At 51.0% G+C, this 23,381-nt stretch overlaps 1 protein-coding gene across 4 annotated transcripts in view; it reads left to right on the top strand.

Moving 5' to 3' along the window:
- The first annotated feature begins 1,287 nt into the window (after window positions 1–1,287).
- RASSF2 (Ras association domain family member 2) overlaps window positions 1,288–23,381 on the top strand; it is a 41,962-nt gene continuing 19,868 nt past the window's right edge. The window contains exon 1 of one of the 4 annotated variants that reach the window (XM_053890410.1): window positions 1,288–1,326. The gene's annotated coding sequence lies outside the window, so the exon portion shown is untranslated. Of the gene's footprint in view, window positions 1,327–1,376; window positions 1,549–1,660; window positions 1,682–2,311; window positions 2,501–23,381 lie in introns of those variants that run through there. The other 3 variants (XM_019462605.2, XM_019462608.2, XM_019462606.2) reach the window with 3 other exon arrangements.

The raw sequence follows: 23,381 nt of genomic DNA, 5'->3' as shown, positions 1-23,381 counted from the left end.
TCCTGCTGGAAATGGGGGCACCCTCAGTCATGTGCCTGGGGTGCAGGGAAGGCCAGTCTACGATGGAAGGGAAGAGCTGGCCCCTTAGAGAAGACTTTTGGGTTCCTGGGAGCCCTCCAGGCTCTGGATTTGCCTCTAACAGAGCTCTTCCCTGCAGTTCTGACCTCGAGGTCATAGAGCGAGCGCCATGTCCTCAATATATTACCCCCCATGGTGTTCATGTTAACCTGCAAACCAAAGCTTGCCAGTACAGAGTTCCGCCTGAAGGGTAGGGGAGGATATTAATGGGAGAGCTTTGTGTTTATAGGTCAAGGGGATAGTACAAGTAGATAATTTTTTTTTTCCCCTCCAGAAAACGCTGATCAGTGGCCTCCTTGTTCCAGGGTAGCTGACACAGTTTTGAGCACCACCCTACAGCTGCATTTTGGGTTCAAAGGCTTTTGTGGCTGGGCTGGGAAGCACATCACCATTTATAACATTGTTTCTAAGGGAGACACATTCCAAGATCCAAACAATGAATTTAGTGAAGAATGCTTGGCTTCCAGGAGGGCAGAGCCGGCTGTACCCTGGGGTTGGCTCCCCATTAACCATCAGGCCCCCTTTTTTGGCACGGAGACTCACCCTGCAGGGGTGGGGTTTGTATGTGGGGGGAGAATTATGATAAGAGGAAGGGAACAGAAAAGGGGCCCCGCAGCTGGGGTGCTGAGAGCCCCAGGAAGTCCAGGGATGGATGAGAGAGGGAGGTGAGAGGTGGACAAAGAAACTTGGCCTCCTTCACCGTCACGTCTGCCCACCCGTCAGTCGAAGGGGCCTTGCTTAGCCCCTGCTCAGCTCAAACCCTTTTTGGAATAAGGGGGTGGGAGGGTTAGGAAATGAATCCCACATCCTCTGGGGAATCCGGGGCGCTCGAGGTGGGCTCTGAGGGGCAGCGTGACTGTTCCCTGGGAGTGGCTGTCACAAGCGCGGGGCGAGCCAAGGGGCTCGGGCCGAGATTCCATCCGGCTTGAAGAGGGCGGCGGCCGAACGGGGTGAGGGAAGCCAGCCCATCCTCCCCACCCCTGCACTCCTACCCCCTCCCTGCCGCCCCCACCCCCAGCCCGGAAGAGACGCCGGCAGCCGGAGCCCCGACTCTCAAGCTGGGAAGGAGGGGACGCGCAGCTCCAGCATTGTCTGGGAGGGAGGGGAGAAGCTCCGCCCCCCAGGGGGAGGGGAGGAGGGAGGAGGGAGGGACGGCGGGAGAGGAGGGGAGGAAGAAAGGCGAGGGAAGAGGGGCGGGGGAGAGATGGAGAGCTAGAGAAAGGCGGGGAGAGAGGCCGATCCGACGCGGTAGGGACGGATAAAGGCAGGGGGGCGGGAGGGGCGGAGGGGAGGCGAGGAGGGCGGGGCGCTCGACCCCCAATCGCGCGGCCGCCGCCTGCGCTGCCCGACTGGATTTGAGCCGGGCCCGCGGATCGCTGACCCAGGCGCGCGCTGGAGCAACGCCCCCGCCCCCGCCGAGGCACCCCCACTTTTCAACTCCGCGGGCGATGCAGCCGGCTGGGGACGCAGGCAAGGCTCGGGGCGCGGGGCAGCGGGCGCGGGATGCGGGGCGCAAGGTGCCGGGCGCGGGCCGGTCCTCTCTCCCCCGCCTCCCTCCAGCCTCGCCGAAAGTTTTCCCCGCGGTGTTCCCAGCCGGGTCCAGGTCAGCGCCTCAGTCCTCGGCTGCCCTGGTCTCCTCCCTCCTCCCCCGACCGCCGGGGTTCCTGGGCGTGCGGACTCCCCGGGGGGCGCGTGGGCGCCAACCCCTGCACGCCCACCTTCTGGTCGGAGAAAGTTGTGGTCCCAAGCTCGTCTTTCCCCGAGACCCCTGGGGGTCCTTCCTTCTCTCCGCGCCAGGGGCGGCGACAGGAAGGCGCCCCCACCCCTTCTTCGGGGCCCCGGGACTCCGTGGTGAGCTGGGGCCGGGCAGCAGGTGCAAGGCTGGCAGGCCCGGACAGTGCTGGGAGTGCCCGACCCCAGCCCGGTCCCCATCTTCCCTGCCCAACGGACGGTTCCCCAGAGGCGGGTTCCAGCACCCAGCGCGGGCGGGCGGCGCGCCCGAGGCTCCTCCCGGAGGGCGCAGGGGCCCGGGGCCCTCGGTCCTCGTGGCACTTCCCCTTTGCGGTCTCCCCGCCCGCCTACGGAGCTAGTGCTGAGGTCGTGGGGGACCGCGGCTTCGCGTTCTCTCTCGCCCGAGAGAGGCAGGTGCCTTGGGCGACCCGGGTACTTCTGCATTTCGGGCGCCTGCTTTGCATTCAGCTCTTAAGCTGGGAAAGCCCTGGGGACAGCACAGAGAGGCGAGGTGGCCGGGTGGGGAGACAGAGGGCTCCATCTTACTCTGGGGCTCTCTGTGGGTGCTGGGTTGTTCACAGCACCTCTGCGCCTCAGTGACAGCAGGAGCTGAGCGCTAGGCTTCCCAGGTGTCCGGAATCCGGGTTCTCCCAGAGGAGAGAGGCTGTGACTAGTGTTGGCCAGGTTTATAGTAAGTACCTTAATGTGATGAATGAAAGTTTGAACCAGTGAGCTGACAAATAACAATTCATCCTGGAGTGAGACTCTGTTCCTGCCACAGTTGATCTTGGTACAATGGGAGGAAAGAATTAGAAACAATGATTCTTTTAAACAGCTGTGATTCAGAGCCAGGGGCCTTCTTGCCAGAGCATCTGGAGGAGGAATCTGGGGTTGGATTTATTTTACTTATCAATCCACATTTATTTCCTGGGAACTTTTTCTGCAGGTGGTCTGAGGAATTAAAGTTCTCACTGCTAAGAGATATGGGTTATTTTGAGGGTTATTTTTGTTTTTGTTTTGTTTTGTTTTTAGCTTGTGTCCAAATGCAGTGTCCCAGGGACTAAATGTGGAGTCAGCCTGGGAGGTGCCCACTTGGGAGCAGCGACCCTGGAGTGGCAAAGTGAGGGTGGGCACCAGCTTTCTGCTCTGGATCAGGCAGCCTGACGTCTGGGAACTGCTGCAGCCTGCTGGGCCGCGGGAGGCTACAAGAAGGTCTCAGTTGGTGGCTGAGCTGGGAGAGGTGGGGTAGGTTGGGAAAGCCGGCAGATAGTTCTTGCCCTGGAAGAAGGAGAGGAAGCCGTAGATACAGCCTGCCTGGGCACCTGGGAGGGTGGGCTGGGACAGTTGGGGATTCTCTGTGCTGGGGACGCTGAGCGGGGAGTCTTGCCCCTCCTTCAGAAGACAGGAGAGCAGGGGTGCCGTACTGAGAGGCAGGATCATCTAGCGGCGGGGGCGGGGGGCGGGTAGCCCAGATATATCCCATGTTCCTCGCCCTTATTTTTGTGCTGGTGAAATCGGTTAAAATGAGGGGTATCTTCGGGGAGCCGGGCTGAAAGGGGGCCGGGGGACCTGGAGCCCCCAGGCCTGCCCCCCTCCAGGGGAAGGTGGGGTGTGTGCCCTCTGCACCTGACTGCGTGGGCCAGGGCATGTGCACCTGTGCCTGTGTTCCTCCCCTGGCAGCATCCCCACCTTCCCGAGGGGGTCTCATTCTGCCACGGGGGCTCCAGAGCCCGCCTGCCTCTCTGCATGTCTGCACTGCTTCTGTTTGGGGCTCCAGGACCTCTCTCCAGTTTGTGTTGTCTTGGAAGTTAGTTAGGAGTGGTATACGACCTTCTTCTCAGTCCTCAACCCCCCCTGTTCTCAGATGCGCTGTCCTACCTGGGGCCTGTCAGTCACCCACTGGTTTTGCTTTGATTTCTTCGTCTGTTTTCCGGGGCCCCAGAGCCAGGCTTCGTGTCTGCCTTCTGTGCGTGAGCTGCTTAGGAATGGCCAAGAGAGTTGGCTGGAGTCGTGCCCAGGACCGCACATCCTGGCACCTCCGCTGGAGTGCCAAAGGCTGTCCCAAAGCACAAAAGAACGTTGGCCTGATTCTTGCCTTCGGTCCTCCCCGGGTACTCGGGCAGGAAGTGTCCTCACCGGGAGGGGGTGTGGAGGCAGGACGAGATTGCCAGCGAATTCTGCTGAGAGGCTAGGAAATGGACCGGGATTTGCCTTGTGTCTCCTTCTCTCCCCCAGGGTGAGAAGCTGGGCAGGTCTCCGCGGTGTGCTCAGAACAGAAGACGCCCAGTCTCTCTGTCTTCAAGACAGTTGCTGAGAGCTGCGACCACGTGGTTTACAGAACAAGGGCGGCGGTCCCTTTCTGCCACCTCCCTGCTTCTGCCACCACTCTTTACAGTAGGGTCCAGTGATTTACCCTAATGACCCACTGCCCTATTTAAGCACCTCCCCGCATCTCCAGAAGAATTTTAAATAAGTCCTTAAGGTGGGGTAAGCTCCCACAGGCCTGTGATTGCTGGTTTCATTTCTTTGGCCTGCCTCCGGGCTCCCCTGGAGGAAATGTCTGTGTGAGAATGGAGGGAAGCGGGCACAGTAAACAGGGACGTCCTCCAGACTCGGCCAGCGGGGCGTCCAGTGGGTCATTTTTGATCAGCCCTGGGATGGCAGGCAGACTCTGGAGCCTGTAATCACAGGTTGGCGCGGCTGCTTGGGACGACAGCTTGAGGATGCAGAACTCCTGCCCAAGTCAGCTGCGGCTGAATCAGGGAAGGAAACCTTTCCCAGAAGTAGGGGGGTGGGGAGGGGCTCTTGGCTAATTCCCGTGGGATGAGCAAAGTGACTTAGAAGGACTTTGCCTATTCATTCCATTGATATAACTTGACAAGAAGCTACCTTGTGCTGTCCTTGGGCATCTCAACCCCAAGTGATTTGGCAAGATAGGTTTAGTTGACCAGCACGGTGCTTTACCCATACTGGGCACTCAGTTAGATTTGTGAGATTTTGTTTTTTGTTAGATTGTGAGATTTTGTGTTTGTTAGATTAAGTGCTCATTTTTATTTTTTTTATTGTTTATTTTAGAGAGAGAGGGAGGGGAGGGGCAGAGAGAGAGGGAGACACAGAATCCGAAGCAGGCTCCAGGCTCTGAGCTGTCAGCACAGAGCCAGACGTGGGGCTCGATCTCAGGAACCATGAGATCATGGCCTGAGCCAAAGTCGGATGCTTAACCGACTGAGCCACCCAGGCGCCCCTAACTGCTCATTTCTAAAAGAGTAATGCAGAATATTGGATTTGGAGTTTGAATGTGGTTTTAACATTTTCGGCTGCATGATACCGGGCAATGTAATAGATGCTGTCAGCATCCTTCCCATGTTCCGTTGGCCTCAACCAGTGACTGACGAGAGAAGGTGATAAATACCCCAGTTCCCTCACATCTCTGCTGGGGTGACTTAGGGGCACGTGCTGTGCCGTCAGAGTTGCCTAGTAACTGGCTCCCTTCACTGGCTGCTGTCCCTTCCCTGTCTCACTTTCCCAGCCCTCTTCCACTTGCACTCAGATTCTTATTTGAGGGTCAACTTCCAGGGGAAACCAACCCAGGATAGGATTTAGTTCACAGTCATTTACCGGTAAATGTAAACAGTAATTTAAAGTCTCTGAGCCTCAGTTTCCCTAACTGTAAGATGGAAACTGTAACTGTCTCACCGTGATATTGTGATGTGCATTCAGACAGGAGCCTGGCGCAGGGCAGGCATTCAGACAGACCTTTGCTGCTCATTGATTAATATGGAAGCGGCCATGGTGGATTTGGGAGCGGGTATTATGATGGCCCATGAATGGCCAATGCTTTGGAAATAAGCTATCCTTAGACGAGGAGAGGAAACTGAGCTCATCTGCTCATGGCTTTCACACCTAAGCTGTGACCAGTGATACATTTTGAACAACTGACTCTCTAGAGGTTGGGGGGAAGCCCTGCTTTGTAGTATTTGTTGATTTCTATAGTGTAAGTATTCCCACCGCGGCTGATTTCAAGTTACCAACATGGCGCCATGAACACTAAGTCGGGAAGAGATGTACATAGTCAGCCCTTGAGAGCCAGTAGGAGCAGCTCCAGTTCGTAGCTGACCATGATCGAGCTGGGATGTGGCCTCAGTGATCTTAATTTTCAGTTTTGTATACCAAGTAAGGAGGGTAAGAATTGTATGAGGCGTCCACAATTCGGGGTATGTTCAAGCCCTGCCCTTGAACAGCCGGCTGAATCACTCTGTGTGAGATGCTTCTGGGGTTTACTCAAAGACTATTGAAATGTTTATGCTATTGTCTTTTGGGGCCTCAGTTTCCCCATCTCTGGGGTAAAGAATTAGACGCTTCCACTAGATCCTTCTGCCCCTGGGTCTCTTTAGGAAGGGTCCACTGCATTCTTCTTGCGTCCACTCAAAAACAAAACCTTTCACAAAGGAGAATCTTTCATGTGACCATACTTCTATTGCGCACCACAGGGCACTCAGCACTGGGCCCCGTTAGAGCCTTTTGCTGTGGTCTTCCCTGCTGGCAAAAGGGAATTCAGTAGAGATTAGCCCAGCCACGTTCCGCCTTCCTTGTGTACCGGTTTCTCTTCATGACACAGGCATGGCGTGTCCCCTGAGGAGGCCTGGGTGGTGGGGAGAGAGGAGCTGGTGTCTTTTGGAAGACTGTCCCCGCTTTCCTGAACCACAGTGCAATGTCACAGACCTCCAAGTGAAAGCCAAGAGAAGTCCACATGGAGAAGGAGACTTTCGTATGACAGAATCCAGCATCCCTGGTGCGGTTTTACTCCTAAGTCTCGGTTGACAGTCCTCTTAAGGGAGTCCCTGACTCAGCAATGCCACTGGTAGGAAGTCTTACCCTAAGGGTATAATTGGACAGGTGCAGGAAAATACGTGCACAGGGATGTCCCTTGCACCATTATTTGTAATAATAACAACCACCAAAATGGAGACTAAATCCCAACAAAAGGAAGCTTGTTCTTATGGTACAGGTATCCCTCGCTTTTTGAAAGTTCTTTGCCCTTATGCTGCTTGGCTTTTATGAAAGATCTACCTTTGTACCTGTTTTTTTCTAACAGAAAGAAATCTGAAGGGGATTTTCACTTTTATGAAAATTGGCGAAAAGCAAAAATAGCGTTCAGTGTTTGTTTTGCAGCAAACTAATGTAGAGGCTACGTACAACCTGAGCCCTGAGAGTGGTCCCGCCAGGCTCCTTCCCTGGGCCCAACACTCAGCATGTCGGCATCGAGCCTCAGAGCTTTGAACTGGGCTTGTGAGCACCTGTGCTTGTTTCAATTTATTTTGTGTATCCGTTAGCAAGATGTGGCCTGAGGTGTCGGAAAAGCCTAAGAGAGGTTCTTTTTGGGGTCTAGGAGTGCTAAAAATTTTTTCCATACAAATTCATGGGAATTGCTTCTTTGCTTTATACGACTTTGGCTCACAAAAGTTTCACAGGAACGCTCGACTTCTGGATGGAAGGGAAGACCCGCATATCTATACGCTGGAATACTGTGTGGCCACAGAAAATACAGGGTACAGATGTGCATCTATTCCTCTGGAAAAATATATTTCTAAAAAGCAGGTTACTGAACTGCGCTATTTGTATAATGTATCATACCCTCTATTTTATATTTGTCTCTGGAAGGATGTACGGCAAAATGTTCATAGTGATTGTTTCTGGTGAAATTTGGGGAGATACTGATCTTCGTCTTTTAAAAAAAATATTTATTTATTTTGAGAGTGAGGGAAAGCGTGAGTGCGGAAGGGGCAGAGAGAGAGGGAGAGAGACAGAATCCCAAGCATCAACGTGGGGCTCGATCTCATGACTGCGAGATCATGACCTGAGCCCATATCAAGAGTCAGACGCTTAACCGGCTGAGCCACCCACACGCCCCTGATCTTAGTCTTTTTTTAAGTTAAATATTTATATTTTTTATTTTTAATTATGGTAAAATATACATAATATAAAATCTATCCCTTTTATCCCTTGTAAGTGTACAGTTCAGGGGCTGTCTAGTCCGTTGGGTTCATTGTAACATGATATCACCGACTGAGTGACTTAAAAACTACAGAAATGTGTTTCTCATGATTCTGGAGGCTGGAAGTCCAAGGTCAGGGTGTCAGCATGGGCAGGTGAGAGCCTTTTCCAGGTCTCTGACTTTGCATTATACCTTCACATGGCAGAAAGGATGGGGGGGGCTCCATGAGATCTCTTTTATGGGGGTGCCAATCCCATTCATGAGGGTGGAGTCACCCCTATGAATCATACCCAAAGGCCCCATTTCCTCATCCCATCACGTGTTTTTTTTTTAAGTTTTTTAAAAAATGTCTATTTTTGAGAGAGAGACAGAGCATGAGTGGGGGAGGGGCAGAGAGAGAGAGGGAGATACAGACTTTGAAGCAGGTTCCAGGCTTTGAGCTGTCAGCACAGAGTCCAACGCGGGGCTCAAACTCACAGGCCGGACGGTGCAATCATGACCTGAGCCGGAGTCGGACGTTTAACCAACTGAGCCACCCAGGCGCCCCATATACCATCACATTTTGGGTTAGGATTTCAACATATGAATGTGGAGGGACACAAACATTCAGACAACAGCAGTGACATTAAGTGCATTCCCATTGTTATCCAACCATCACCAGTATCCATTTCCAGGACTTTTCCATCATCCCACACAAAGACTCTACCCATTGAACATTAGCTTCCCACTCCTTACCCTCAAGCCTCCCACAGCCCCTATTCCACTTACAGTCTTGGGGTTCACTGTGCCTTGAACGTAAGAGCTGTCCTGTAGTGAGTGAGGTCCAAACCAGGTAGAGGTGAGTTGTTGAGGCCATCTTCCTTGAAGATTGAGAATGAGATCCTCCACATTTCAGTTTCAAGCATCCTTTGTGTGTTCCGGGCTCTGAGGCTCAACTTGACCCGCTCAATGCCCACCATGGTGGCTGTGGTTATGACTGCTGAATGTTCTGTCCATAGGCAGGGTGACCTGCCTGGCATGCAGGGAGGACTTTAGTTGGTGGGGGTCCATGAGGCCCCAAGTGCTCTGGAGACATGGGTGGTAGCCTTAGATAGTCGGTGCCCTCTTCCTAAAGCTCCATACGGGATCTTACAGCTGGTCATACAGACATTTGGGATAAGGATTACTTTCTTATGCCTGTGACAAGATAATCAGGCACATGGTATAGTGGGGTGGGGAACAGGGGAGATGGTGTGTATGCTTCAGCTTCAGGTTGAGTCTGAGGTAAGAGGGGGTCAGGAAGCTTCAGGACCCAGAATTGGGAAACCAGGTCACGTGTTCGGGCGTCACGGGAGTGGATCACGTGGCTTTTCTCTGGAACACCTTGTTCTGTGGGAAAAGCTTGAACTTTCTTGGCAAGTGAGCTCCCGGAAGGGCCTGTCAGGCTCTCCAGGGGGTCAGCCATAGGATGTAGGTCTGGGAAGGACAGACTTGCCCACTGGACTCTGGAAGTTTCTTTACCTGGCCCTGTCTGTTTCCTCTCTGCCCCGTGGGAGGCTGCTCTTTTAATCCTAGACAGTCGGGGAAGTGTAAAGATTTTACAGAGATGGCCTTTGAAGCCCATGTTGAGGAGAAGTCCTGTTTTTCACGCTGTTGATTTTTCTTTAGGGTCATTTGGCTGGCTGTAGGGCAGGCAGAAGAGGGTGTGAATGTGGTTTTGTGGAAAACTTCCCCTCAGCCTCCTGGAAATGTTCTGGAAACCCCCAGATGAGCCATCTCTCCTGTTAGTAGGACGGGTCTGAGATCTGCTGCGTGAGAGTGAATTTTTCCACACGCACAGGGGGTTAAGGGGGTTAAAGGAAGGTGGATGTAAGATGCCCCACCATGGCTGCCCCCAGGGAGGGCCCAGCACACATTGGATTCTTCCTTTGCTGTCCCTTCCTTACTGCTTCTGAAGTGCAAGGAACCTGCCCAACTTGGGGAGTGGGTGGGGTGAAGGAGGCCCACCCTCCTGGCTCTTGGGTTTCCAGTCCTGGCCCCGGGTAGCCAGGAGCAGAAACCCCAAGATCTCTGCACACAAAACTCAGAATCTTAGCCTAGAGCACCAAAAAAGGAAAAACTGCTGGGGTTCCCTGAGGAAGGGGAAGTGAGGTCAGAGATGGGTCTCAGAGAAATCACTCAGTAAACAGGAAGAGTGGCCAGAAAGAAACCTGTGCTTGTCAGAAACAGGGAACTGAAGGCAGCCCCTCCTCACCTGCCCAGATCGGTCAGCACGTCCCCGCAGAGCCGAGATGCTAACCACAGATAGCGAGTGGGGGCCCCAAGGGCAAGGACTCATCCAGAACTTGGGCCCTCCCCGTGGGTCGGGGCTCCACCTAAACCCCATCATTATTGGGCTGGAGGAAAGCCTAATTCACCCTTCCCGAGGTACAACATTAAGCTACCCTATAAAATAGCTCTTGGTTCTGAGAGATGCAGGTCAAGAAATGCTGTCTTATTTGCCTGGTTAGGGCCAGTGTTTCCTCCACCAACTTCCCGTTCTTTTCCTCAGGCCAAGTCAGCCATAGAGAGTTTCCCAAGTTGTTGGAGTTTAGCCCCTGCAGGGGGTAATCTTGGTGAGGCCCTTCTGGTTAAAGATGACGAAGGTGCTGCTTTAGGGAGGTGGATGTAACCAGGCCCTTCCTCGGCAGGTCTGTCAGATTGGAGGGTTAGATTTCTAAGTCTTTAGTTTCTCTGAGCCAGAGTCTAAATTCTACACACACGCATGCGTGCATTTTTTTTACCTCCTTAATGCCTTTTTTTTCCGTCCTGCTCCAACACCCTGGTTCTCTGATGGGAGCCTAAGGGCCTTTGGATTTCCTCCTAAACATCCATCCAGAAGGTCAAAAGCTCGTGGACGCCGGTGGGACTTTCCTATAAACAAGTAGTTGCTCATCCGGGCCTGCGAGGTGATTGTTTGGGTGAGTACCCGTGGTGACTTTCCAGGTCACTCACCTGGCCACCCGCCCGCTGGTGTGGAGTGGGAGGCAGGCCCTTCTGGCAGGAGTCCCAGGACCATTTCCTCATATCTGCCCCGACCACAGTGGGGACTCAGATCAGTGCACGGAAGGCCTGAGCAGAACAGGCCGGGGTCCCTGTCGGCCGACCGTGGAAAGAGCAGGGGCTTTGCACACCAAGCTGCCTGAGGGGGGAACCCAGCATGGCTTGAGTCTCAGCTGCTCATCTGGACGGTGGGACAGGCAGGGGCTGCCTCCTGGGATGGGAACCAAGTTTCCCATCAGCAGAGGCCTCGTATCTGTCATCAGTCAGGCCCCCAGGCTTTTTCCGGGCTGGGGGAGCAGGTGGTCTGTGGGACCCACGACTGTGAAGCTAGCTCATTCTTTAGACAGAGGGTAGATGTGACTTAGGGTCTGTGGTTCTGTGATGCTGCAGGTGCCCAGGTCCCTGGACAAGGTCTCCATCCCTGGCTCCCGCAGGGTCTGCTTTACCTACGGCTTGCCTGTCCAGCCATTCACTCACTTACCTCCCCTCCCCAGGACTCCTGGACCCACCGTGGCTGGCTGCTAAAGCCAGCCTATCCCTGCCTGTCCTGCTCAGCCCATTCCCCCATGTCTGGCGTTTCGCCAGGGTACCACAGAAGGAGCCCCGGGCTTCTTGTCAGCTCTGTGACCTGGGACAAGTTGCCTGACCTCTGGGACCTTCTGTTTCCTCATCTGTAAAACGGTGAAAATAAAGCCTTCCCCATGGGTTCTTTCTTGTAGGGAATAAGATAAAGCTTCTAGAGCAGCATCACTTGGGAGCCCGCGAGGAGTGCACATTCTCCCATCCAGAAGTTCTGAATCGGAAACTGGGGGGGAGGGGGAAAGGAGTCTGTATGTGACGAGCCCTCCAGGGGATTCAGGTACACCCTCCAGTGTGAGAACCACCCCTCTGGACATGGCTGGGTCAGCCGATTTGTCGCTGAAAACTCTTTTCTCCCCCTTCCCCTCAAGAAAGCTTTCTCGGCAAGAACTCGAGGGCTTCAGCTTCTCCACCACACAGTCCGACGTTTGACCCCAGCTCCGTCTCTTCCTGGCTGTGTGTTTTGGGACAAGCTACTTCGCGTCTTTGTGCCTCCTTGGTTTCATCTGCAAAATGGGGGTATTAGGGTTTCTTTCTTCACGGGGTTGTTGTGGGGATTCGATGAGTCCAAGCAGATACTAGGTGGCCCATAGTAAGCTCTCATTTAGGGTAGCTGTCTATTATTCGCATTTGGTATTTTATTATTAGCACGGTGATAATATTGTGATTGTTCTTTTCCTGATTTGTGGGGGAAACAGGTGTCAAGGTGCCTCCTGAGACGAGTGTTCTGCTAGTTCTCTTGCACTAAGCCCCTTTCCACCTGCCAGCCTCTTCCCAAATACCTTCCGCTCCCCCTTTCTTGATGCTTAGCGGGCTTTTGAGGTGGCGATTGGCAAAGCCTTTCATTCACGGTCAAATGTAAAGCTGAGAAAGTGCAGTACATACACTTGGGACACTTGACCTTAACCCTACGTCCCTTGGCAGTGTTTGGTGCCAGACTCTTTCTCGAGCAGAGTGATTGGGAGAGCTGTGTGGGTGGGTCACTGGAGGCCTAAATGCCTGGAAAAGGGGACAGAGGAAGTGCATTCAGAGAGGGGAAGATCAGTGGGGTGAACAGGTCCCGGAGAGGTCACGGCCCTGGCCAGTAAGTGGGCCTTTCATTGAATAAAGCAGGCAGGTGGAAGGCAAAATGTGCCCTATTTCCTTCCCAAGCAGCCTGAATTTTGCCTGTGTCTGGGACAGGATCAAGTTCAGGTTCAGGAACCAGGAGGTGGAATCGCTTGCAATCTCTAGAACTTGGCAGGGTCCCAGGCCACAACTCTTGTGTCCTTCCTCGTGTGGCGCAATAGGGTTGGGGTTTCCTGTTTGCCATCGACACTTCTTCCTGCCCCTATACCAAGGAGCTGAAATGCAAGGGGACTATCTCCTCTGCCACTGCTTGGTGACAGAACGGAGTCTCTCAGGAGACCTGATGAGAAAGTCTTTAACACTATAGTATGAAGCGCTGTGTCAGATAACTTTCTGCTCCAACCCAGGGGCTCCCGATTGTCCCCAGGAGGCAGGGCAGCACTCAGAGAAGAGGTGGGGACAGGCCCCAAAAGGGGAAGCTGTGGGCCTCCAGCGAGCGTTTCCTTTGTATCTGGAGCCTGGGGCTGGCTTCCTGGCTTCTGCGGTGCGGTGCCCTGCATGACGGAGCCCTTTTGCATCAGCTAGCTGTGGCCCTGCACACACTGATCCTTTGCGATGCTCTACACCGTCCCCTCGCCCCTTTGAAAGATTAGTAACGGGGAGGGGGTGCTAAAGATCCAACTTAGTTTGCTTTGAGAAGATCCCATTCCTTCCATTCTTGAAAGGCTGCTTTGGGGTACATTTCGTGGTGTCCTCAGTCTACACAGCTGTATCCCTATCGGACTTTAGGATCGTTCTCAGCCCTGGTTGTACATTGGCACCACCTGCGAAGGCTTTAAAACTGCTCATGCGGGGCACCTGGGGGGCTCAGTCGGTTAAGCTAAGCGTCCAACTCTTGATCTCCGCTCAGGTCATGATCTTGAGGTTCGTGGGATTGGGCCCCGCGTCCGACTTTGCGCTGACAGCACGGAGCCCGCTTGGGATTCTCTGTCTCCCTCTCTCTCTGCTCATGCTGTGTCTTAGTCAAAATAAGTAAACTTTGAAAAAAGCGGTCATGCCTGGGGCCCTTTCAGGGGGTCTGCTGTCATCAGTATGAGTTGCAGCCTGGGTATCAGGAATTTAAAATCAGCTCCTCTTGCCACCCACCCCCCCACCCTCACCCCGAGCCCCATCCTCAGGGAGAGTTTAATGAGTGCTAGAATGAGAACCTCTGAGGTGTCCTGTGTCTCAAGGCAGCTGCTTCGCCTTCCTGCCCTGGTTTCGGCCGAGGCCTAGCAGACTGCACATCCCTCTCGTTGGTCAGAGGGCGGCTCTGTGGGGTTTGCCCCCCTGGGAACTCTCTGCGGCAGGCCCTCCCCTCCCCTGTCTCGTTCTCCTAGCTGTACTTTCTTAGATACTGGGACTGCCTGGGTGCTGGAAACCGGCTGTTGCCCCCGGCCCCCATCCTATCCTGGTTGCTGAGCTCAAGCCTGGCTCCTGCCGTGCCACCAGGAAGAGAGTTTGGGAAACAGAGTGGGGTTCTTTATCTCATTCTCGACTTTCCTGCCAGGGGTTGCCAGCCTTTCTGTTCTGCATTTGCCCTTCTCCCTCTGGGGGCTTTTCAGTTCCTTTGTGTCTAGGCCAGAACAGAAACGGTAGGGATTAGCCAGCGTCCCGGGGATGCTCTGAGACCAGAATTAACTACGGTGTGTTCTCCAGGCCCCCTGACAGGAAGGGAGTGAGGGCACCGGAGTCTGGAGCAACCAAGAGCTGAGAACACAGGAGACCTTGCTCTCTTCGAAGAGAGCTTTGGATGCCTTTTCCCACCTCCTTGAGCTTCTTGAGTGCTTAATGTTTGCCTTCCTCACAGGAAGCTGAGCCGGTGACTTTCAAGGGCTTGCACGGCCCCTCATTTATTCCTGGGGAGGCTGGAGACACCTGTGAGTGGGGGAGTCCGTGAAAAGGAAGAGGGAGGGATCTTTTGTGCAACAGCTGCAGGGGTTTGACTGGTCCGGAGCTGGGGCAAGTCTGCCCCCATTCCTGCAACTTAGCCTCCAGCCAGCGGCACCTGGCTGGCTCCTGCCCCCAGCTGCTTCCTCCCAGCCTGAGGGTGGTGGGAGAAAGTGGATTGCTCATGAGTCTGAGCTGCTTCCCAGTCCTGGGAACTGTTCCCAGTCCTGGGACCCTCCTCCCAGAGGGGCTCTCAGCTGATGGCTGACTGGCGCAGGGGAGCAAAGCCTGGCCTGCCTGTCTGAAGCAGGGACAACTCTGTGGAGTTATTCACACGCCGGAGTTCCCATGGGATCAGGCTATGGCTGGGGTCCAGCTGACCCCGGTGACCCAGTTCCTTCCCCGGCCCGGCCCTGCTTCCCTCACTTGCGTACAGGTTTCTCTCAAAAACACTTCCTTAGTAACTCATGTGCCCCCAAATCCTTGTTTGGGGCTCTGCTTCTAGGAATCCTCTTACCTAAGACAGCAGGAACCTGCTCCCTCCCTGGAAGAAATAATGATAATGGAAACACCAGATGGATGGTTTCTGTGTGGTGGTTAAGTGCTGGGGTGGAGGGCAGGTTGAGGCGTGAGCGCCTGCCCCCGACACTGCCCAGGGGCAGCGGGGACACTTTGAAGGAGGAGCTAAGTTTTGGATCAGGGTCTGGGGAGCATGTGAGTTTGCTTGGGTCTGTAGAGGAGCATGGACACAGAGCGTGAAAAGCAGACCCAGAAAGTTCTCTGTGGCTGGGGTGTCACCCTCCAGTTGTGTAGGAACCTCTCCTCTGTCAAAACGTTCTCTTGGATCTTAAGGAGGGTTGTGTCCCCAGGTTGTCTTTGGTGCAAGCAGGAAGTAATGGATGGGTAGTCATGTGAAACATACAAACTAGGTTGCACCAGCAAGGTACATGGTATTGCCCAGGCATTTGAGGGAGCCGAGGAGCACCTAGAACATTCTGCCAAGGCATGATGTCAGTGCCAGTAGGAAGGACTGACTCGTCCTTTGGCCCCAGCGGGTCTTCAGTGTGACTAAACCCCGGGAGGCTCGTGTCCCGATGTGGCAAGCCCGATATTTCGCACATCTCCAGACCTTTTAGCAGATGTGGTTCAAAATACACTCCACCTCTTAAAGTCTTTCTACAGGGAAGTCATGTTGATTTAGAATGCTTGAGGAGGGGCGCCTGGGTGGCTCAGTCTGTTGAATGTCTGGCTTCGGCTCAGGTCATGATCTCACACTCCGTGAGTTCGAGCTCCGCGTCTGGCTCTGTGCTGACAGCTCGGAGCCCGGAGCCTGCTTCCGATTCTGTGTCTTCCTCCCTCTCTGCTCCTCCCCTGCTCATGCTCTGTCTCTCTCTGTCTCAAAAATAAATAAAAACGTTAAAAAAATTTTTTAGAATGCTTGAGGAGTGAAAGACTCTGTTCACAGAGGAAGTTCAGTAGGTGTAAATAGGATTTAGACTCCCAAAGAGCAGCGCCACATTACAAAATATTTTTGATAAATAGCTTTTTATGAAGTTCTTTTCCTATAAAGTTTATGTGTTGTGTCAGAGTTGTCCTTCATCCGTGTCCCCTTTCTCTCCCCTTCTTTTTCTGTGTGGGAAGCTATGAACCGTGAGCCGTTTCAGTTCTGTGTCTGACATGCTGGCCGATGTGGGAAGCCCGGCCTTCCTCCCCATCTAGTTGGCTCTTCCTCAGAGAGATGTTGGCTTGCCACTTGTGCATCCTCAAGGCATTGTGGAAGCGTTGCTTGTAAGTGATCCTTACAAGGCATTTTCTCCGCAAATTCTTGATAAGAGACAAGGCAGAAGAGTTGCAACAGCCACCGAACAAATCCCTCTCTCCGAGGCTGCAGACATTGGCAGGCACCTTGGAGGAAGTGTCCAATTGAATCCACATTCCAGCCCCATCGACCATCTTCCTCCGACCCCTCCTTGTGCGAGGAAAAATACTCTGTTTAAGGAATATCAGACTGAACTCTAAATTTCCGGCCCTTTGTTAGCTTTGCTGCTGTGTTTGCCTTAAAGTGAATGTTAATTTAGCTGACACTCCCCCCCCCCCCCCCACACACACTCCCGTCTCCCCCAGCCCTCTCCACCCCTGTCCCCTTCCCTCCTCCAAAACCCCCAACTGGTTGGAGGCAGCCAGTGATTTGTGGTGATAGTTGCAAAGCTTGTGAAGGGAGATGCAGGTGTTAGTCTCAAGACAGACAAAGAAAGGATTGGGTCCTAGAATCAGTTACTTATTTTATTTTATTTTATTTTATTTTATTTTGTGTTTCTTTCTTTTTTTTTTTTAATTTTTTTTAACATTTATTTAATTTTGAGAGACAGAGCACAAGTGGGGAGGGGCAGAGAGAGAGAAGGAGACAGAATCCGAAGCAGGCTCCAGGCTCCGAGCTGTCAGCACAGAGCCCGACGTGGGGCACGAACCCACAAACCGTGAGATCATGACCTGAGCCGAAGTCGGAAGCTCAACCAACTGAGCCACCCAGGCGCCCCTGTGTTTATTTCTTTATTTTGAGAGAGAGAGTGCAAGTGGGGGAGGATCAGAGAGAGAAGGAGAAAGAGAATCCCAAGCAGGCTCCATGCTGTCAGTGCAGAGCCACATGAACCGCGAGATCGTGACCTGAACTGAAATCAAGAGTTGGACGCTCAACTGACTGAGCCACCCAGGGGCCCCAGTTACCTGTAGTTTTAATTCAACCGTGTGGTAGGCTATTATTTTCCTAACACCCCTCACCCAAGACTTGTAAAAGTAAGAAAAAAGGTGGGGAGAAGTTCAGGTTGGAAACAAAGATGGAGGCAACACGAGCCAGTAGGTCTGATGCATAGCGATGGTCTTGCTAAGATCACCCAACACAGGTAGGGCGATGGGACCCCGGAGAATCCCCACATTTGGGCCATGAGACTACTTGCTTTTTATCAATCTGGCAAATACAAAAATAGTGGTTAGGGAGGTTGAACATCTTTTCGTAAATTTGCTAACTATTTTAATTTATTTTTCTGTGAATTCTGTGAAAGTATTCATGTTCTTTGCCCGATTTTCTGTTGGGTGTAGAATCTTCTTCTTATGGATTTATTAATTTTGCATATTAATGACATCAGCTAATTTTATATATTAATGGCGTTAGCTAATTTTACGTATTAATGACATTAGCCCTTTGTCACATGTATTGTAAATGTTTTCCCCCAAGTTGTCATTGACTTTTGACTTTGGACAGGGTAAAAAATTTTTTTCTAAACAGAAGTTGAAAATCTTTACAGATTGGTTCCATTTTGGTTTTTTTTCAATTATGCCTTCTGGATTTTGAGTCTTTCATAGGAAAGTCTTTCCCACTTCAAGTTTATATATATCCTATGTTTCCTTCCAGCATTTTATGTTTTAATGTTGAAATTTTTTATACAGATATCATTTCTTTTGGTGGAAGGAGTAAAGTAGGGGGTTAGCTTTCCCCTCCTCCCCTTTCCAAAGGCTAATCAATTCTCTAGCAACATTTTTAAAATTTATCTTTCCCCTGCTATTTAGATGTAGCCCACTTCTATGTTCCCAAATATATTTGGGTCTGTTTCTATATGCTGTATTGTTTTATTGATCTGCCTATTTTTTTCTCCAAGTACCAAATTGTTTTAATAACTGTAGAGAAGACTTAAATTCTCTAATTGGAGGGGCGCCTGGGTGGCTCAGTCGGTTAAGCGCCCAACTTTGGCTCAGGACATGATCTCACGGTTCATGAGTTTGGGCCCCATGTTGGGCTCTACACTGGCAGCAAGGAGCCTGCTTGGAATTTTCTCTCTCTCCCTCTCTTTCTGCCCTTCCTCTGCTCATGCTCTCTCTCTCTCAAAATAAATCAACTTAAAAAAAAATTCACTAATTGGTATGTTCAGTGGATTTAAGAGGGCATGCTATCAAAGGGACTTGTCTTAAAACAGGACAGACTGCTTTCAGATGCAAAACAAAATTACCAAATTATAGCTTATGATGGAGGCAGTGAACAAAAGAGTCCTGCAGAAAACCCAATCTGTGAGTTAGATTAACTACAGAATTCTTTTTTTTTTTTTTTAAGTTTATTTGTTTTCTGAGGGAGGGAGGGAGAGAGAAAACACACACATCAACAGGGAAGGGGCAGTGAGAGAGAGGGAGAGAGAGAGAGAGAGAGAGAGAGAGAATCCCAAGCAGGTTTTCCACCAGCATTTTGGAGCCCGATTTAGGGCTCAAACCCATGAACTGTGAGATCATGACCTGAGGCTGAAATCAAGAGTTGGACACTTAACCGACTGAGCCACCCAGGCGCCCCAGGTTAGCTGCAGAATTCTAGGAAAAGAAGGAGATGGAGGTTTGAGTAAAAATGATACAAGACTCGAGGGATCGGGGCAGGGACAGATGGATGGATGGATGGATGGACAGACAGTGCTAGAGAAAGAGGATTGGAGACATTGCCGAAGAAGAACCAAGAATGGAAGGAAGAGAAGAGTATCGAAGAAAGAATAGAATAACATTTCCCTGGTTGAGGAAAGACTTGAATGTTCACGGTGACGTCTGTCCATGGCCACTAACCTGGTGTCTGCTCCAGCCAGGCTGTGGGGTTGGCTCTGGCTGAGGTTCCCCCTGACGGCTCTGGGTTTTCTTCCTTGGGCTCCTACCACCAGCTCCCGGCTCTGCCGACCAGCCTCCCTTTCAAGGCACCTTTTCCTCTTGGCCTCCAGGGTACCGTGTCTCCCTGCTCCCCTTCCAGGGGCTCCTTTTCCTCTGCCCATCGCTGACCTATGGAGTGCATTGGAGCCCAGCCCCCTCAGCCTTCTACGCTTTCCCGACCTCCTTCCCTGGGAGTTGCATGCTGTCACCTAACTGGGCCACAGACCGGGCTGTGCCTGCCAGCCGCGGCCTGTGTGTGTGCATCATCCTGGACTCTGCCTTTAAGCCCACGGCCATCGCTTCTCGGCCTTTTGGCTAAGATCAAGTGTAACCCCACAGCAAATCTGGCAGCGTGCCCCTTTCCAAACCTTTTTATTGATGCGTCAACGACTTTTCCATCTACCTCTCTAAACCCTTTAGACATTGTGACTCCACCCCCATTGTCCCCTTCCCTGGGTCAGGACCCTCCAGGGGTCCCCTTGCCACCGTTCCCTTCCATAATCCTTTCTCAAAGCAGGTGGGGTGGGGCAATCGTTCTGAAGTTCAAGTCAGATCACACCCTCTCCTTGTGTTCCTCTTGCCACTGTAAAAATGACCCCAGATGCGGTGGTTTACTCTCTTACGTTCTGGAGGCCAGAAGTCTGAAAACGGTTTCACCAGGCCCAAACCATGGTGCCAGGAGGGCTCTGGGGGGAAACCATTTGCTTGCCTTTTCTGACTTGGAAAATTGTGTTCCTTAGCCCATGGCCCCTTTCTCCACCCTCAGCCAGTGTAGCACCTTCAAATTTCTCTTTCTGCTGGGCTTGTCTGTGGCAGATCCTCCCTCTGCCTCTCTTAGAAAGACACTTGTAACTACATTTAGGGCCCTCCCAGGTAACCTAGGATGGTCTCCCCATTTCAAGAACCTTAATTTAATCACACCTGGGGACTCATAAGGTAACATTCACAGGCTCCCGGGATTAGGACCTGGGTACCTTTGGGACCATTATTCAGCCTACCACACCTCCCGTGGAACCCCAACTCCTTGGCATGGTCAAGGTCCCCCATGGGCGCTATCCCATCTTCCACAGCTCTGGGGTGCATGCTGCTTCTGTCTGGACCACTCTGCCCTTCACCTTTACCTTTGTCAGCTGTATCTCATCATTGAGGTCTCAGCTGAGAGGTCACTTCCTCCAGAAAGCTCCCGGGAACACCCCAAGTCCAGATTAAGCGCCCTTCTGTGTGCTGCCATATACCTGCCTTCCTTGCTAGAACAGTCTCCTCCTGTCCATCTCCTGCTAGACCTTGAGGGCAGGACTGTGCCTGTTCACTTTGCTGTTGAATCACCATCAGGAAGCGCAACATGTGGCACAACGCTAGGCATACAATACATTTTTGTGAAATGTGTAAATTAAAATATGCATAGAAAGGGTACTTTAAAAACTACTCACTAGTTATGGGTAATTGTCTTTTTAAAAAAATAACTTTTTCACCGGTCTCTCTTTTTTCCTTCTTCTTTTTTTTTTTTTTCCTGCAGTACATATGTATTCCTATTTTTATGATTTTTTTCCCTTTAGGAAAAATAGAGAAATTAACATTTATAATTTAGAGAGAACAGTTGTGTTCTTAGGATACTACTTTTGGGTACGCAGGTGGGGATTGAATTTTCTGAATGGAACTCAGCCCTTCAGCTCCCCTCCCCCACACTGATTGCCCCTCCTTTCGGGGGGCCTTTCGTGTTTGTTTCTTGTGGCTGCTTGAACATGTCACCGAAATGTAGCCCCTTAAAACGACACAACTTTATTACCTCGGGGTCTCACTGGGCTCAAATCAAGGTGTCAGCTGGGGCTGTGTTCTTTTCTAGAGGACCCAGGGGAAAAATTCACTTGCTCGTCCTTTTCAGCTTTTCACATTCCTTGGCTGGTGCCTGTCTTCCTCCAGCTTCGAAGCCAGCAACAGCAGATTGTGTCCTTCTCACATTGTACCACGATAACACTGGCTTTTCTGCCTCCCTCTTCCATTTTGTAAAAAATCTTGGCGAAATACCCATAAAATGTATCAGCTTCGTCATTTTTTAAAAAAAAATTTTAGTATTTATTTATTTTTGGGAGACAGAGAGACAGAGTGCCAGCAGGGGAGGGGCAGAGAGAGGGAGACGCACGATCTGAAGCAGGTTCTAGGCTCTGAGATCCGAGCTGTCAGCACAGGACCTGACGCAGGGCTCGAACCCGCAAAGCATGGGATCATGACCTGGGCTGAAGTCGGACGCTTAACCGACTGAGCCACCCAGGGCCCCCAGCAACCAACTTTCTACCTTATGGTTCTATGACACTGGCTACTTTGGAGACTTCATATTGGTGGCATCAGCCAGTGTTTGTCCTTTTGTGGCTGGCTTATTTCAATTAGCAGAATGTCCTTGAGAGTCATCCATATTGTAGCACGTGTCAGAATTTCCTTCTTCTTCTTCTTCTTTTTTTAATGTTTATCTATTTATTTATTGACACACACACAGAGAGAGAGAGAGAACAAGAGACCTAGGGAGGGGCAGAGGGAGAGGGAGAGAGAAATCCCAAGAAGGCTCCGTGCTGTCAGCAGAGAACCCAACGTGGGGCTTCAACTCACGAACTGTGAGACCATGACCTGAGCCGAAACCAAGAGTTGGCCGCTTAACCAACTAAGCTACCCAGACACCCCAGAATTCCCTTCTTTTTTAAGGCTGCATAATATTTCATGGTATACCATACACCGTTAATGCATTCATCTGTTGATGGACATTTGAATGGCTTCCAACTTTTGGCTGTTGTGATCAGTGCTGCTACGGACATGAGTATATACATATCTCTTCAAGATCCTGCTTTCGATCCTTTTGGATATATACTCAGAAGCGGAATTGCTGGATCATAGGGTAATTCTATTTTTAACTTTTTGAGGAACAGCCACGTGGACCACATGTCCTCAGTGGTAGCACCATTTTACATTCCCCACCAACAGTGTCCAAGGGTTCCCATCTTTCCACAGCTTCATCAACACTTGTTATCTCATGTCTTTTTTTTTTTTTTTTAATGTTTATTTATTTTTGAGAGAGAGAGAGAGACAAAGTGTGAGCAGGGGAAGGGGCAGAGAGAGAGGGAGACACAGAATCCAAAGCAGGCTCCAGGCTCTGAGCTGTTGGCACAGACCCCGACACGGGGCTCGAACTCATGAACCACGAAATCATGACCTGGGCTGAAGTTGGACGCTCAACCGACTGAGCCACCCAGGCGCCCCTGTTGTATCTTTTTGATACTAGTCATTCCGACAGGTGTGAGATAGAGGTCTAATGTCATTCTTTTGCATGTGAGTTTTCAATTTTTCCAACAATTATGAAGAGACTCTTCTCCCCCTCTTGAATATTCTTGGCTCCCTGGTCAAATATTAATTGTATTAATTGTATTAATATTAATTAATAAATATTAATTAATTTCTGGTCCCTAAATTCTGTTCCAGTGGTCTATGTGCCAGGATCATACTGTTTTGGTTGCTATAACTTTGTAGTAAGATTTGAAATCAGGAAATGTGATGCTTCCAGCTTTGTTCTTTCTCAGGATTGCTTTGTCTATTTGAGTTCTTTTATGGTTCCATACACATTTCAGGATTATATTTTCTGTTTCTGTGAAAAATGCCGTTGGAATCTTGATAGGGATTGTGTTGTTCTAGAGATGGCCTTAAGTACTATGGACATTTTAACAATATTCTGATCCATGAACATGGGACATTTTTCCATTTGTTTTTGTATTTGTTTTCAATTTCTTTCATCAATGTCATTTAACTTTCAGTGTGCAAATCTCTCACATCCTTGCCTAAATTTGTTCCTAAGTATTTTATTATTTTTGATGCTATTGTAAATGGGATTGTTTTCTTTATCTCTTCTTCAGATAGTTTGCTGTTAGTGGATAGAAACACAACCAATTTTTGCATGCTGATTTTGTATGCTGTACCTTCACTGAATTCATTGATTAAGTCTAACAGTTTTTTGGTAGAGTCCTTAGGATTTTCTATATATAAGATACTATCATCTGCAAACAAAGACAATTTTATGTCTTCTTTTTTGATTTGGATGCCTTGTATGCGTTTGTACTGCTTGATTGTTCTGGCTAGGATTTTCAGGACTGTGTTGAATAGGAGGGGAGAGAGTGGGCACCCTTGTCTTGCTCCTGATCTCAGAAGGAAAAGCTTTCAGGGTTTCACCATTGAGTGTGATGTTTGCTGTGGGCTTGTCATATCTGGCTTCTTTTATGTTGAAGTATGTTCCTTCTATACCCAATTGGTTGGAGTTTTTGTCCTGAAAGGA

Source organism: Panthera pardus, unplaced genomic scaffold (assembly GCF_024362965.1).
Source record: "Panthera pardus isolate Hobbes unplaced genomic scaffold, ASM2436296v1 HiC_scaffold_25, whole genome shotgun sequence".
NCBI classification, from domain to species: Eukaryota; Metazoa; Chordata; class Mammalia; order Carnivora; family Felidae; genus Panthera; species Panthera pardus.
The sequence above is the reverse complement of the archived record's forward strand: the minus strand, read 5'-3'. Positions and strand labels throughout refer to the sequence as shown.